This window comes from Alligator mississippiensis, chromosome 1 (assembly GCF_030867095.1).
Source record: "Alligator mississippiensis isolate rAllMis1 chromosome 1, rAllMis1, whole genome shotgun sequence".
Classification (NCBI taxonomy): domain Eukaryota; kingdom Metazoa; phylum Chordata; order Crocodylia; family Alligatoridae; genus Alligator; species Alligator mississippiensis.
Genome location: NC_081824.1, coordinates 320,099,747 through 320,110,230, shown reverse-complemented (window position 1 = coordinate 320,110,230; position 10,484 = coordinate 320,099,747). Strand labels below are relative to the sequence as shown.

Sequence of the window (10,484 nt, the reverse complement as noted above, 5' to 3'; positions counted from 1 at the left end):
CAGCGCTTTCTTATGACAGTTTGCCTCAAAATAAAGAGGCTTCAACTTGGAGAGCCCAGTCCTCATGCACTCACTCGCTGGCATGAGCATCGCAATATAAAGTAACTCAGAAGGCTTATTTGCATTTTTCTTACAGTGTACAATGAGGGTTTTTTTCAGCAAATAGGGTCCTTTTGTGCTTCTAAGAGGCTCAGTTTACATTTTACACCTGCTGGGAGGACCCCAGGCCAGGCTGCCTTACTTCCCTGTGGGGTTTTTCCTTCTCTCATGCACGGGGGGTGCAAATCATGCCTGCCCACCGCCCTGCCAATGTGCTGTAAACCCGCGGGTAAAAATGCTGAGGAGAATGATCCGCAGCACGAGCCCAAAAGAAACCAAAATGAGGCCCAGGCTCTTGGTTCCACTGGGGCTCGAACCCAGGACCTTCTGCGTGTAAAGCAGACGTGATAACCACTACACTATGGAACCACCGCAATATCCCCTATCGGCCGCACTGCTCTTGTGAGGAGATTCCCCGCCCCGCGTCGCATCGCGCCGCCCAGCCGTGTGTGGCGGCTCCGCCTGGCGGGCCGGACGCTGTGTGGGGGGGGGGGGGAGCGGCCGGCTGCGCGCCTGCAGATGATTCCCCTGCTCTTGAGCTTGCAAGCGACCTGGGAGGTGCAGGGATGGTCCGGCAGTGCCTCAGGGGCGAATATCTGTCCACACATTAAGGAAACCGTGGTAAACCGTGCTGGCCTTCCACCGCCCCGAGGTACCTTTTTGGGGGGGAAGGGAGCTGCAGAAGAGCTGGTCATGCTGCCTTGTTATAACCTAATAATATAATAATTACATGTGCTCTGGGGAGAACGTGATTTTGAGAACAGGTTTCGTCACCAGGCTTCAGAAGAGAACTGAGCTAAAACCTTCAGCTAAAACCTTGAGCTAAAACCTATCACGTTCATAAAGTAATAACATAGCTCGGTTCTCCAATGCGAACAAAGCCAGGATGCTGTGTGCGAGTACCAGGGGTCTGAACACACAACTGTTTACTGCTGAGAAGTGTAACCACGTGTAAAGTTAAGCGTGTGAGACCCCTGCCACTTGGTCCATATATCACACAATTCACTGGTGAGCCATGCAATCAATTTAGACTGGCCACACATGCAAAGCTAGACCGGCCACACGTGCACAGTAATTATCATGCCACAGAAATGTCCATCCAGTTATAAAAAGAGCCAACCAGCTACAAAGTTAGTGCTTGAAAATAAGTGACAATGCCATAGCTGGTTTCTCTCTAGCTGTAATTTGAATGTGTGGCAGGGCCCTGAGTCGCTCTTCGCAGAATTGGGGCCTCTGTTGCTTGAGTCTCAATATGGGGGTTTCACTGCATGTCTGAGTTGCCAGCAAAGGATCTTGAATTAACACAGTGTAATATAGTAATATCACTTTTTCAGCCCTGATACAAAAATAGTTTTGAAGGGCCAGAAATCGTAAATATAAAAGGATTAATTGCACCTTTTTTTTTTTATTGCCTGTTTTAAAAAGTTCTGTTGTCAGGAATGACAGCTCTGTTTTTATATTTTCAGGCATGTTTGTGTACTTGCTGTGGGTCCCCTGCGTTTATTAGTTGCTCCATTCTTGTGAACCACCAGAGAACAGATTCCAGCTGGTATATTTCATTTCACTACCCAACAGGTTGACAAAAAGGGAATTGGCAGGGTGAAGAGGAAGATGCATACATGGCCCTGCTGTTTCTGAAGAGCATGTTTGTGTGGGTATGTGTAAACTGGGGATGGGAAAGTGCTATGTAGCACATTGGGATTTATTTTAACTCTTGTTGTTTTAGTGGTTAGTATGAGGTTGATGACTTTCTTGGTATGGAAAATTGCTTTTAATGGGTGTTAATGAAATAGTTGAATTTGGGCCTTGTGAGTCTTAATAGTGCCCTTTTTAGAAAGCTGCTAAATAGTCCACCGTGGCTGCCATAGTAGCTATAATGTTTTTTCTTACAAGATTCATACTGACTGAAAGAATGAGTATGCCAACATTAAGAATACAAGCTAAAGATGGTTTCTTTTTAAAATCTGGATGAAAGCATGAAAGATTTTTCTGTAAAAGATAAAAGCCAGGAAAAGAAAGAAAGGCCTAGAACTGTGCTCATGAATACAACATCTCTTTTTGTTTCTTATTCTAGCATATAACATCGGTAGTACCCAAATACAATGTATGTCAAATAATTAAAGGATGCCTTAATTGTGAGGTTTGGGGTTCCTAATGAGATCGTTACTGTTACATTCCTGTGAATGTCTTTGAGTGAATACAAGAACTGTGGCTATCCAGTCCATGTCAATTCAGCTTTCAGCCTTTTTGATTCTGTCAGCAGAGGGCTCCCAATGCTTAAGAAGAGCTTCTCTCATTCTCTTCTGTTACTAATACTCTCTTTATCTAAACAGCTCTTCTCAATTTTTATGCCATAAATTTGTGTATATGTTTGTGTATGTGCTCTATGAAACATACTGTCTAGGTATCATACTACCACTTCTCAGCACTGGCACTTTGCAGATTTCCTAATGACCCCCTTCACAGTAAGGACTTACACTTCTGCATTTGATTATTTTACTGCTCTGAAATCAGTGGGATTACTACTAGTAGTATATTATTGTAAGATTGGGACTGAAATTTGCAATTAGAAATTCCATTATTCAGTGTTACAACAGTCAGGAACTTGATCATCTTCAGTAGTTCAAATATATGTAAAAAAAAGTTATAAATTTGTTTGTTTCCATCTGTTGTTGAGAAATGTACATACTATCACTTTTTGCATTGATCACATTTTGAGGAAATACCTTATGATTTATTGACCCAGTGAAGAAAATGTTTGGATTTCAGTTTCTGAGATGTATTTTCAGGGTGACAGGGAAAGAAATGGAAATATAATGACTTTCATGAACACTCCCAGCTCCCTCTCCCACATACATAATGGCTTCAACTACTGCTTTACAGTCCTGATATTAGAAAACTAAAGACAATCACTTCGAGATGCTGAAAATCAGTAACATCCTTTTATAATCCAAATGTGTTTGCTTAACTGGCTTCTGGGGGACCCAAACTAAGGCACTGAAGATCTGTTCAGCAGGGAGGTGACTGCTACTTACCATTAATGATAATGCCTTAAGTAACTTTAAATCCAAAGTGTTTGTTGGTTTAAACTAGAGAGGCCTGACCAGAGATCAGATTACTGTCACACATGCATGGTGAAAGACAGAGCTGACCCTAGCCAGTTCACAAACTACATACAAGATAACCAAAGATAAAAGGTGAGATTGAAGGGCAGAGGTGAACTGTTTGCCCACCGTCACACAGAAGATGAATGGGTGAGATAGGACTAGGGACAGACATTACACATAAACCAGCTTAAGTAATCAGAGACTGGTTTAAACCTGTAACAGAACATACATAAACCAGTTTGAGAATGGCTGCTCTAGCACCCCCCTGGTTTATAGCCTGAGCCACTGCAGGTATGTGCCTGCATTTCTGAAATGGCTGTCTGGTTACAAAACCGATTTAGCCTAGCCACGTTAGACTAACCTGCAGAGATTGAATCAATTCAATCCTCAGGCTTTTTGAATGTCTGTCCCTAGCCCCAATCTCTGCCTTATCCAGAGAAACATGCTACTATGACCTGCAATGAAGAAAGGGGTATTTGGAGAGGATTAGTTTTCAAGTTAGATTTTTATGGTGTTTTAGGAGGGGAAAAAATTAAAGTATTGAAAAAAATATTTTTGCTTGTCTAGTGACCCCTTGCTGTTGTGTGATATATGATGTGATATTTTTAGACAGAAGAAAGCCTATGTCTCTGACTTTGTCTCGTCTTTATCCTTTTCCCACTCCTTTTTTCCATGCTGCCTCCAGTGTATGAGTTTTCTACTGCCTGTGCACTATGTTACCTACTTCCTCTCTTTCAGATCCCTCTTAGCAACAGACTCCTGCCATGCTGTTTATGGAGAGTGAGTTAATTTACTAAACCAAAATTACTAGAACCATCAAGATATGCACAAGGCAGAAACGAGTAATTGTGTTATCTTATTACTTGTCCTCATTCTCAAATATTCTAGTCTTGTTTATTCTATTTCTCTTAAATGTTATACTTTTATTCTGCCCAGTCAGCAATAGGGTGGTACTGTCTTCAGGTAGGGATCCTGGCTTTTAGTTTATGCTCTAAAGCAGGGCTGTCCAGTTGGCAGTCTTGTGAGGGGCCAGCATCTGGCCACAGGCTGTGTGGTCTGTGGACAGTTAATATGCAGCTTGTGGGCCCCAGTGGCTGCCTCTCTTGTGGCTGTGTACCAGGGGAGGGCCCAGGGTCCATGTGCACTGGTGCAATCTGTGTGATGGGGCTGTGTGCCGCTCATGCAGCCCATGCAGCAAAAGGAGGGAGGAGGAGATGTTCCAGGGGGCGGTGTGCTGCATAGCCCACGTGACAGCAGGGCTCACAGGGGGAGTGGGAACCACCCACCCTGTGTGTAGCATGGAGACCACAAGCCAGTGCTGCATGTGGCCTCCAGCTGTGCCAAAGTTGGACACCCCTACTCTGAAGCACCCATAGACTGTTTGATCTTGTAAAAGTAATTCTTCTGGGGGTCCTTATGGCAACAGGAGTGAAAAGGAGGAAAAGCAAGATCAGATCACTGAAAGAGCACACACACTCTCTTTGTCCTGTGGTCATAGTCTGTCCTTTGAAAAATGTCATTTAAATCGCTGTAATTGGAGCCTCCCTGAAATCAGTCTGAAACTGAATTTAAATTATGTATATGGAATGCATGTGTGTAGATCTGTTTAAGAGCTGAGTGTTTCCAAGCTATCTGGAATGTAAAATAGACTTTTCAGACAATTCTTCCATAGTTCAGGTGGATGCAGTCATAAGAGGTAACCTAGCCTTTGCACTGTCAGCATACTCATGATTGTTCTGGTAGAGCTAGATCTCTTTTTTAAGATATGGTCTGCTGCCTACTTGCTTTGTCAACTGCCAGCTCTTGATAAAGTACCTTTCAGTACTTGCACGTTGAGCAAAAGAGCAAAGGAGAAGATGAAGGGCTCTATAGCGGTGGAAGCTGTGTGTTCTGCTTGCTGTGTCTGGAAGTGAGACCAAATTTAACACATATATCCCTGGACTTGAACAGAGAAGGGGTTAACTTGGAAACTACATTTGTTTATTTCCTCAAGTTGCATGTTATCATGATCCCTTCAGGTAATTGGAGAGGTGGCCCAGGACATTCCTTTTATCAAGTTCCCAGGAGTACTAGTCTCACCAGATCACTGAGACAGAGAAGAAATTTTTATGAATAACTAGAGAGCAGACATACAATGGATATATGTATTCTAGGAAAACTAGAATTACAGGAGGATAGATCAAGATTTAGCTCAGGACAGTCTTTTTTGCAAGAATTTTTAAGCAAGGGCAAAAACAGCTATGGGGAAAACTTAGGTAGGTAGAATACTTCTGTTCTGATTGCTGTTTTTGCAGGATTTTCGGTTTTGATATTGCTGCACTTACAGAAAGTGCTTTGGGTCTCTAATGGCTTTGTGAGATCAGGACTTTCTCTGGAAAAAACAAGAGGCAGAACCTTCTGATATCTTGGTGGATCTTGAGGAGTTTAGTGTTCTTTCCTAGCATGGTGGCTGGACATTTTTTGTAGCGGCTGCCTTTGGATTTTTTCAGGGGCAGCAAGGAACTGTGTGGGCAGCAGGGCTGGGGGAGCAGAGGGCTTTGAATCAGGAGTGAGGGGCACTGATTGTGGGCACTAGGGGATGGGGGGCTGGCGGCAGGGAGCTGCAGGTTGGGAGTGAGGGGCACCAGCAGGACTGGGGAGTAAGTGACTTGGGAGTGAGGAGCACCAGAGGGACAGGGGGCCAGAGGGTTGGGAACACAGGGAACAGGCAGGGCCAGAGGGCTGTGGGTCTGAAGTGAGGGGTATCAGCAGGGACGGGGGCTGGAAATACGGTAACCCTAACAAGTACTATCCTACAGTGGTGTAGTTACATGCACTGAAACTCATATGTAGATGGTGTCTGGGGCTGACTGAGGTACAAGGGTGCTATAGTGCCATGGCTGACTGCCATCTAGCCCCACTCTGGAATTCCCTTGTGCTCCAGCCAGCCTCTCCACAACACATTGAGCCAGGATGCAGCAGCCCTGGGCTGAACCCCTGGACCCTTTGTCATCCAAGGCTGCTCCACCCCAGCTCAATGTGCTTCGGTCCTGGGCACACGTGTGCCCAGGAGCAATAAACTCTGGTATGAACTGCACCAGAGTTAATTGCGATGTGTTAATGGCACATGTAGATGCACCCACAGAGTTTGAAAATTTTATTTAAACCAAAAGAAATTTTGTTTCAGGAATAGGAGTTTGAGTCTAAATCAGCACAAATGCTGATATTTAGTCTTTGTCTCAGTATTGGATCTCTGAGGGATGATTTCCCCCCTTCCAACCTTTTTTCATTTGTGAACCTCTAAACAATTTTGAATGCAGGTGTGGACCCCTTTGAATTGTAAGTGTAGGTTTTCACATACTTTTGATTGATCATAATCATCTTTCGAGCCCCTTAGACATAGTCTGTGGACCTCCTGGGGTCCACACACCACAGGTTGGAGACCTCTGATCTAGATTTTAAAACATGAAATTATTAGGCATTTTTGTGGTGCGCCTCATCATACTATTTGAGTATTTTGCAATAATCAAGTCATAAGGTTGTAGTATAATGTTTCTTCCTAAAATACTCCAGCGCTAGCAGATACATATAAAGCTAATACTGTTCATTTCTACACTGCTACAATTTATTTTTTCTGGGGGGATTCTTACACTGGCACCAGTCTCCACTGTGTTAGAGCTCCGCAGTACTGTTGCCATTTGTGTACTAGGGCTGCTAAAATGCAAATCATTTTCGTCCCTGTAGAACGGCCATTCCTCTGGAATGGTGATCATGTGACTTCAGGTTGGAAGCAGATAACTTAGCACATCCCTTTTTCTGCCTGAGATTCAAGGCAGCAGAGTGACAGTACAGCTGTAACAGCTGCATACGTACAGTGCAGCTCCCTATCTGCCGTCCTCTGCTCTCCTATCAAGATGGAAGGTGAAAATTAGCTTTTTGTTTTGTGTGGTTTTTAAAGCAGGGCTTGAGAAATATCCTCACAGGAGCTGTATAAATGCAAGGAGGGCAAGTATATTGCAATCTGTGAGCTTCAAAGCTCTCAAGAGAACTAGAGCATCTATTCTCCTTCAGCTCTCCACCCCAACTGTGCATTTCTGATTTCAAAAGGAGATTTTTTTTTTTTTAATTCTCCTAAAGATACTCTTGTGGAAAACCTCTGCACTGCTGACATGCTGACATAGAAGAAAACAGGTAATTTCTTTAGGATCACTTTTAGTTCACTTGTAAAAAGCAAATACTATACACAAGCATGTGCAGCAAATGACAATGCATATGATGATATAGATGATTTTGCTTATTGCTTTGATAAAAGGGGTCCCTCTGATATTTTCCAAATGGATTGGTTTAATTATCCAGAGCTTCTGTGTATAAATGAGGAGAGATTTGTTTTACAATTTGAAGTTATGTAACATATTTCACACATCTTTTTGTGAGCAAAAGTGCTGTACTTCCCACAATATGGAGGAATTCAGGGATACATTTTATAGAATCGTCATACTGAGTTTCAAAAATAAATTTGGTTTAAGGAATATGAGTTTGACTCTAAATCAGCACAAATGCTGATATTTAGTGTTTGTCTCCATATTGGAGCTCAGGGCTTTCCCCCTGTCTCCCCCTACACAGACATGCACGCTATTTGTAGCTACTGTCTTTTTCTGATAGGAAAAATTTGGTGAGACTAGTGCTTTCAGGCAGCCCAGGAGATATCTGATAGAGTGAGGCAGAAGTTTCTTGTCCCCCCACCTTTAGGAAAGGGAATACTATTGTTGTCCCCTTCTGTTGAATCTTAAGATCTAGCTGGGCCCCAGTTGCTGAATATGGACTTGCATTTTGATACATTTTAATTTTTATTTTAAAGGATTCACCAACTGCAGGAATCTCATGCTTATGATAGCTGAAGTAATGGCCTTGCTTAAGCTATAGCACAATTTATATTCCATGTAACAATTTTTGTAAATGCATGCACTTCTTTCTTTCTGTAGGGGAAAAAATGAATCCCCATATATAACTTTTAAAGTAAACATACCTCTATTGATCAACCTTTAAGTAGTATGAATTTCCTTTTATCCCTTATCTGCTGCACATGCTCCTTGTATTTATATAAAGCCCCTGAACTTGATTTCTCAAATTCTCTTTGCATATTCACGTGCTTGTAGTTCTTGCTTTTTTCCGTTTGGGCATGTCATTATCTGATGACCTTGTTGAGTTGGCATGGCACCACCTTATTCCCTAGGGCTTAAGGCCTTATCAGCTTCCAGATACTGGTGTTGTGATCCCTCACTTGTCATTAAAGCCAATAGAAATTTGAATGCGCTTACTGTCTTTTAGGATCAAACTTTACATGGCATGTGGCAGGTTCCCTGTAGCCATGAGGTGTTTGTGGTAGTGTTGTCTTTGATTTTGGCAAAAAATATAGGCTTCTCCAAGATCAGTAGCAGTGAAAGTGCAAACAAAAAGTCTGCTCGAAATACCCAACTGCTCAATACATAATTATGTTTAGGATGCTTTTAATTTGTTTTTTCATATCAGGTAGGTTCAAGTATACCATATACTTATAAAATGTTAGGACTTAGAGTCTGGTAATTGGATCCAAATAATCTTAAAATTCAGAGGTGTGCCGCGTGCAGGTTTTGGCATGACCTATCACTGCAAGAAATTTTAGCCACTAGCACATATAGTGAACGCAAATAGAGTGTAAAATAAGAGGAATGACTTACTGAATGCAAAGCGTTAATTATGTTCACATGGGAAAAGTAAAGTAAATGAATGGTGTAAAATAACTGTGATGATTTTCTTTCAGTGAATTACTAGAATTTTATTTTATGCTAACTCTACAAAATCCTTCCTAACTTCATTTCCTCCATAACACCACACTCCAGGAAATAATACATAGTAACAAGGCTTGAGTGTAAACTATACAGAAAAATGTATACAGTTTTATAAATTACTCATCTAGAATAATTGTACAAGTGATCAGATGATGTAGTCATGGGTTTGGTATAAGAGCTTGGGGGGTGGGGTTCAGGAAATGAGGTATGGTGATACCGGCATATTAGGGCTGTGCAAAACACCATCATTTCATTTTGATATCCATTTTACCATTTCGAAGGGACAGTGTTACATCTTGTCGTTTAGTTTTGAAGCACCATTCCATTTCATTTTGTTGAAACTATTTCGCTGTTTTGATGCGTTTTGCCGTTTCGCCCATGGGCTATAATGGGGAATCATGAAAATGCCTAAAATATTGTTATTTCTTGCCTGATTTGGGTGAAAACTGCAGGAATGGTAGCCCCTTCTGAGGGCATGAAGCCTGCCAAGTTTCAAGGAGATAGGTACAGAGGTTTCTGGAAAATTGTACCTCAAACTGTTCAAAACACAACTCCTGACGCTTGCAGGCAGCAGCATCCTCCTGTTATCTGGCACGCAGATCTGGCGGCCCACACCCCTGCTTTGCCAGACTCCTCCCAGGGGTGCAGGCCCCTGGATCTGTGCACTGGATGAGAGGCGGCTGCCACTCCCACCTGGGATGGGCATTGGGCACAGTCTGTGCCCAGCACTGGAGAAGATTGCTGCTGCCACCTGGAACTCCTTTCATCCGGCGCGCAGATCCGGGGGTTTGTGCCCCCGGGAGGAGTCTGGCACAGCCCAGCAGCCCTCCCAGAGGTACAAGCCCCTGAATCTACACCCTGGATGAGAGAAGGCTGCCTGTTCCACCTAGGACTGGCACTGAGTGCGGGCTGTGCCCAGCACCACAGAAAATTGCTGCTGCTACCTGAGCCTCCTCTCATCCGGGGCGCAGACCTGGGGGCTCACACCCCCAGGAGGGCTGCTCAGGCTGTGCCAGACTCCTCCCGGGGGTGCGAGTCCTCGGATCTGCATGCCAAATGAGACGAGGCTGCGTGGGACTGGTGCTGGGCGCAGCCCACGCCCAATGCCAGGGAAGATTGCTGTTGCCACCAGTCCCAGGTGGCAGCAGCAGCCTCCTCTCATCCGGCGTGCAGATCTGGGGGCTCACACCCCCAGGAGGAATACAGTACAGCCCCGTAGGCCTCCCAGGGTTGCGGACCCCTGGATCTGTGAGCTGGATAAGATGAGGCTGCTGCTGCTGCTGCTGCTGCGGCTGCCTGGGACCGGCACTGAAGCCAAGTAAGCCCAGCTTCGAAACTTGAAACGTTTTGGAACTTTTGAAACGTTTTGAGTGCCCCCGTTTCATTTCAAACCTGTTTCAAAGCCTTTTGCTGTTTCAAGCGTGAAATGCATCAAAACAGTTTTGAACCAAAACACCTAGTGAAATTTCGC

The 10,484-nt window shown here is 43.8% G+C and overlaps 1 protein-coding gene and 1 non-coding gene across 5 annotated transcripts in view; one reads left to right on the top strand and one right to left on the bottom strand.

The window, feature by feature from the left end:
- Positions 1-395: 395 nt before the first annotated feature.
- On the bottom strand, positions 396-468 carry TRNAV-UAC (transfer RNA valine (anticodon UAC)). Its single transcript has one exon. It is a non-coding gene; the product is annotated as a tRNA-Val (tRNA).
- Positions 469-571: 103 nt separating this feature from the next.
- Positions 572-10,484, top strand: part of PPEF1 (protein phosphatase with EF-hand domain 1) — a 75,853-nt gene continuing 65,940 nt past the window's right edge. For 2 of the 4 annotated variants that reach the window (XM_019495039.2, XM_014608248.3), the window contains exons 1-2: positions 572-751; positions 1,566-1,754. The gene's annotated coding sequence lies outside the window, so the exon portion shown is untranslated. Of the gene's footprint in view, positions 752-1,565; positions 1,755-7,043; positions 7,377-10,484 lie in introns of those variants that run through there. The other 2 variants (XM_019495040.2, XM_006267600.4) reach the window with 2 other exon arrangements.